Genomic DNA, 7,010 nt, shown 5'->3' on the forward strand with positions numbered 1-7,010 from the left:
GGCTTTATAATAGCATGGCTGGAGGGAAGAAGATAAACAAGATGATCCAGAAAATTTTCAGGAAAAAACCACTAAGGATACACAAAATCTTTACAGAAACGGCAAATTGGAATCAATGTTCATAAAAAATTATCTCTACCAAACTATTCTTTTGGACGTGTACTGAGGCTTGATTCCCAAGATGCTCACGAGGTGTCAGCAGAGAAACACATGTAACAGATACCATTACTGTATGTGCTATGGAGCAAGTTCCTGCCAATATCAGAGGATTGAAATGATACCCACTATATCTTTTGCTTTCACTACAATTAACGTTGAAAGAAGTAGCAAGCAGTAACTAGAAATTTTTTATATTTACAAGTTATAAAACCTTCTTTTAGATAGCCTTGGATTCAACATTGATAGATAATGCACAACACCAAACTGATGTATTATTCCAGGTGAACTGATGTAAGCTATGATTTCCAAGGTGGACGTGAGGTGGCAGCAGGGAAGCACACCTGGAAAACATTTACCACAGATAATCCTGTATGTTCTTTCAAGCAAGTTTCAACTACCTCTAACCTTAGAGATGATATAAAGCATGTTTCTTGTTGTCATTACACTTAATATATTAAAGAGTAATAGAAATTAACTAAAAATTTCTTTTTTGAACGTAAGGAAATTCACTCCTAAATAACCCCTTTCCACTGAAAATCACAATTCAAGTTGGAAATACCTTAAAATTAATGGAAATGAAAACTACATAAGGAAACCTATGGAATAATGTAGTGATGAATATATTTTAGGGCAAGAAACCATAAAATACACAGCCATTCCACCCATACTAAGAACCAGGATACTACATAAAATTCCATGAAAGTAAAAGAAAAAAATATTCACAGCCTGAGCAGGCAATGGCACATTGGTTAGAGCAATTGACTTGAATGCGGAGGACCCAGGTGAGATCCCAAGGGATCCAGTTTGAGCGTGGGCTCATGTTGTTTGAGCAAAGCTCACCAGATTGAGCCTAAGGTAGCTGGCTTGAGCAAGCGGTCACTCTATGAGCTGCAGCCCCCTGGTCAAGGCACATATGAGACAGGAGTCAATGAACACGTAAGGGGTCACAACGAAATACTGATGATCAATCTGTGACCTGGCACATAATAAAAACTCTCCATTTCTGTCTGTCTGTCCCTATCTATCCCTCTCTCTGACTCACTCCCGGTCTCTGTAAAAAAAAAAAAAAAAAAAAAGAACGAAGGAAATGTTCACAGAGGCATTTGGAGGTTGTATACCATATTTCCCCATGTATAAGACTCATCTTTTTTGAAAAATATGGGGTTAGAAAACTGGGTGCGTCTTATACAATGGTTGTAGTATTTTTTCCTTGCATTTCTCATTTACTCGCATTTGTTATCATTTACTCAAACTTTGAGCCTTCACAATAAGATGCGTCTTATATAGGGAGGCTTCTTATACATGGGAAAATATAGTACTTTACAAAGTTACCATTTATTTCCTCTTGGGGTGAGATTTTGAAATACATAATTTATTCTTTCATACAATTTAAGCTGCAAATAGAACAACAAAAAAGCCATTATCATTTTTTCTTTTATTTAATTATTCATATTAGAGGCAGGATAAAGGGGAGGAAAGATAGACAGTCAGAAACATCAATCTGTATCTGTATGTGCATTGACACAGAGCACACATATGACAATAGCATATGGGTGTAATGCTTTAACTACTGAGGTCTCTGGTGAGAGCAAGACATTGACTTTGGGGAAAAAATTTACTAGAGAAAAGCAGAGGTAATTAAAAAAAATGATAATCTACGCTGCTGTGGTGACAACACCAGAAGAGATTTTTTTGCTCTTGAAATAAGGGGCATAATCACTACTTCTAATTGCTTAGCACAAAGTGACCCCTTTCCTAAAATGCACTTTCTCTTGTGCCATGGCAGCAGTCCAGACTGCGAAAACTCCTAAGCTTTGGACAACATTTATTTAACTGAACATTGGTCACCACATACAAGCTAGGTTTTTTTGCTCACAGAAAAACTCCCAGGGTCTTTTTTCATTACTTCAATATTTTCTCCGTTTTATACCTGAGAACATGTATTTATGAAAAACCGAGAATTGTGTCTCAGCTCTGTCTTCTTAGAAACTGATATACTGAACCTGGCCACAATAAGTCATAACTGACACCAAAGATATTGCACTACCAAATTCAGTGCTTGTTAAACTTACGATTATTTTATTTATGTATATTTTTCTATTGATGTCTACCCCATGACAGTGTCATATTCATAATGACAGAAAGTGAGTTTCTCTCATTCACGATAGGCGACCAGTGTCAAGCACAGTGCCTGGCACATAATAGAAATACAATAAGCATTTCCTAAATGAATGAACAAATAGTCATTTGCATACATATACAGATATCCACAAATGACAGACACTGTGGACACAGAGAGTTGTGCTCATGTGCAATGCACATCTATGCACAGAGATGTACATACACCCAATGTACCTGAGTATATATACAAAGAGAAATATAATAGGTACACAAGGATTATGAAAAGAAATTGTCCTAATATTAACAGTACACATATGTCTATGAAAATTTTTTGTTGTTGTTATTGAGATCCTTTTTCTTGCACTTCTGCAATAAGAATACTTTTTTTATAATAAATAGCTGTTAAAATTCAACATACTAGTCAAATCAAAGCACATGCTATTTTACAATACAGGATGTAGATTTATATAAAAGAAGTTCAAAAGACAGAAGTTAAAAGAGTAGAATGGGAAGTCATTGAGTGCAGGGACATGAGTTTCTAGCACAGTGCCTGGTATAAGTTGGGAACTTTCAAAGGCTTTATGAATTCTTGTTTGGAAGGAAAGAAGAAAAACAAGATGAACCGAGAGATTTTCAGAAAAAAACCCACTAAGGATACACAAAAACTTTACAGAAATAGCAAATTGGAATCAATGTTTTTAGCAATGCTCTCTACCAAACTATTCCTTTTGACCTTTACTGAGGCATGATTTCCAAGATGCACACGATGTGGCAGCAGATAAGCACATGTAACAGAGAACATTATTATATGTGCCATGGAGCAAGTTCCAGCCAAATTCAGAGAATTGAAATGATAAAAAGTATATCTTTTCCTATAACTGCAATTAACGTTGAAAGTGTTGGGAAGCATAACTAGAAATTCCTTATATTTACAAGTTATAAAAGGTCCTTTTAGATAGTGTTCATTTCAACATTGATAGATAACTTAAAACACCCAACTGATGCATTTTTCTAGGAGAATTAATCTGAGCTCTTATTCAAAAGGTGCACACAAGGTGGCATCAAGGAACCGCACTTGGAAAACATTTACCACAGATTATCCTTTGTGTTCTTTCAAGCAAGTTTCAACTACCTCTAACCTTAGAAATGATATAAAGCATGTTAATTCTTGTCATTACACTTAATATAGTAAACAGTAATAGAAATTAACTAAAAATCCCTTTTTTGAAGATAAGGAAAATCACTCCTAAATAACACCACCCTCAAAACTACAATTCCGGTTGCAAAATACCTTAAAATTAATGGAAACAAAAAGTACATAAGGAAACCTATGAAAAAAGGTAGTGATGAATATTTTTAGGGCAAGAAAACATTAAAACACACAGTTTTTCTACCCATACTAAGAACCACAATACTAAATAAAATCTAGAAAAATAAAAGTAAAAAATGTTCACAGCCTGAGCAGGCGATGACGCAGTGGTTAGAACATTTGACTGGAATGCGGAGGACCCCGGTTTGAGATCTCAAGGTACCCAGCTTGAGTGTGGGCTCATGTGGTTTGACAAAGCTCACCAGCTTGTGCCCAAGGTTGCTGGCTCGAGCAATCAGTCACTTGATCGGCTGTAGCCCCCTGGTCAAGGCACATGTGAGACAGAAGTCAATGAATACGTAAAGGATCACAACAAAAAACTGATGATTGATTTGTGACCTGGCTCATAATATAAACTCTCTCCATTTCTCTGTCTGTCTTTATCTATCCCTCTCTCTGACTCTCTCCCTGTCTCTGTAAAAAAAAAAAAGAAAAAAAGAAAAGAAAAAAAAAAAGAAAAAAAAATGTTCACAGAGACTTTTGGTGAGTGTATACCATATTTCCCCATGTATAAGACTCATCTTTTTTGAAAATGTGAGGTTAGAACACTGGGTTCATCTTATACAGTGGTTGTAATATTTTTTACTTACATTTTCCATTCATTCGAATTTGTTATGATTTTCTCGAAATACGTGCCCCAAAATTAAGGTGTGTCTTATATAGGGAGGCTTCTTTTACATGGGGAAATATGATACTTTACAAATTTACCATTTATTTCCTCTTGGGATGAAATTTTGAAAAACATAATTCATTCTTCTATGCAATTTAAGCTACAAAAACAACAAGAAAAAAAGCCATTTTCATTTCTTTCTTATATTTATTTATTCATGTTAGAGGCAGGGTAAAGAAGGAAAAAGACAGACAGATAGTCAGAAACAGCAATCTTTGTCTGTATGTGCCTTTACCCAGGACCAAACCTATGACATTTGCAAATGGGTGCGATGTTTTAACTATGGAGCTCTCTAGTGAGAGCAAGCCATTCTCTTTTGGGGCAGAAATTTACTAGAGAAAAGCAGAGGTAATTAAAAAATAAAATGATAATCTAGTCTGCTGTGGTAACAACACCAGAAGACTTTTCTTTGCTCTTGAAATTCAGGGGCATTATCACTATTTCTAATTGCTTCGCACAAAGTGACCTTTTTTTGTAACATGTACTTTCTCTTGTGCCGTGACAGCAGTCCAGACTGAGAGACCTCCTAAATTTTGGACATCAGAATTTATCAGAGCATCAGTAACCACATAAAAGCTAGGTTCTTTTGCTCACAGAACACCTCTCAGAATCTTTGTTTCATAACTTATATATTTTCTCAGTTTTATACATGAGAACATGCATTGCTGAAAACCTGTGAATTATTTCTCAGCTCTGCCTTCTGAGAAACTGATATACTGAAACTCACCATAATAAATCATAACTGACACCAAAGATATTGCTCTATCAAATTCAGTGCTTGATAAACTTACAATTATTTTATTTATGTATATTTTGTTCTTTCTGTCACCTCATGACTGTGTAGTATTCATAAAGACAGAAAATGAGTCTTTATCATTCACTGTAGGCACTCAGTGTCAAACACAGTGCCTGGCACATAATTAAAATACAATAAGTGTTTCCTGAATAAATGAATGAATAAATAGTCATTTGCATACATACACAGGTATCCACAAATGACAGAAACTGTGGACAGAGAGATATGCTCATGTGCAATGCACATCTATGTACACAAATATACACAAACCCAATGTACCTGAGTATATATACATAGAGAAATATAATAGGTACACGAAGAATATAGAAAGAAAATGTCCTAATATTAACAGTAGTTATATCTGTATGAAAATTTGTTGTTGTTGTTTTTGGGATCATTTTTCTTGCTCTTCTGCAATAAGAATACTTTCTTTATAATAAATAAGCTGTTGAAATTCAACATACTTATCATATCAAAGCACATTCCATGTTAAAATACACGAAGTAGATTTATATAAAGAAGTTAAAAAGACAGTAGTTCAAAGAGTAGAATGGAAAGTCATTGTGTGCAGGGACATGAGTTCCTAGCACAGTGCCTGGTATTTGATGGGCACTTAAAAATGCTATATAGAAGCATGGCTGGAAGGAAAGAAGGAAAACAAGATGAACCAATAGGTTTTCAGAAAGCAAAGCACTAAGTGTAAACAAAAATGGCATATTGGAATCACCATTTATAGACAAATTTTATACCATACTTATCCTTTGGACCTGTACTGCGGCTAGATTTACAAGATGCACACGTGGTGCCATAAGAGAAGCACATGAAACAGAGACTATTATTGTATGTGCTATGGAGCAAGTTCCAGAAAACTTCAGAGTATTGAAATGATACCAAGTATATCTCTTTTTTTTACTACAGTTAACGTTGAAAGATTTAGCAAGCAGTAACTACAAATTTCTTATATTTACAAATTATAAAAGTTTCTTTAGGATAGCCTTGGATTCAACATTGGTAGATAACGCACAGCAGACAACTGATGTATTTTTCAGGTGAACTGATCTGAGCTGTAATTCCCAAGGTGCTCAGGAGGTGGCAGCAGAAATACACACTTCGAAAATATTTACCACATATAATCCTGTATGTTCTTTCAAGCAAGTTTCAACTACCTCTAACCTTAGAAATGATATAAAGCTTGTTTCTTGTTGTCATTACTCTTAATATGGTAAAGAGTAATAGAAATTAACTAAAAATCCCCTTTTAATGTAAGAAAATTAACTCTAAATAACCCCCCTTCAAAATCACAATTCAATTTACAAAATACCTTAAAATTAATGGAAATAAATCTACATAAGAAAACCTATTGAAAAAATGTAATGATGAAAATATTTTGGGGCAAGAAAACCTTAAAACACACCGACTTTTCACCAATAGTAAGAACCAGAATACTAAATAAAATCCAGAGAAAGTAAAGAAAAAAATGTTCACAGCCTGAGCAGGCGATGGTGCAGTGGTTAGAGCATTTGACTTGAATGTGTAGGACCCAGTTTTGAGATCCCAAGGGTGCCAGCTTGAGCGTGGGATCATGCGGTTTGAGCAAAACTCACCAGCTTCAGCTCAATGTCGCTGACTCGAGCCCGTAGTCACTCGATCAGCTGTAGCCCCCTGGTCAAGGGACATATAAGACAGAAGTCAATGAATAACTAAGGTGTCACAACAAAAAAACTGATGATTGATTTTTGACCTGCCTCAGAATAAAAAAAAAACTCTTTACATTCCTGTCTGTGTGTCCCTATCTATCCATCTCTCTGACTTTCTCCCTTTCTCTGTAAAAAAAAAAAAAAAAAAGATAGAAAAGAAAAAAGGTTCACAGAGACATGAGACATTCGGTGGCTGTA

Source organism: Saccopteryx leptura, unplaced genomic scaffold (assembly GCF_036850995.1).
Source record: "Saccopteryx leptura isolate mSacLep1 unplaced genomic scaffold, mSacLep1_pri_phased_curated manual_scaffold_15, whole genome shotgun sequence".
Classification (NCBI taxonomy): domain Eukaryota; kingdom Metazoa; phylum Chordata; class Mammalia; order Chiroptera; family Emballonuridae; genus Saccopteryx; species Saccopteryx leptura.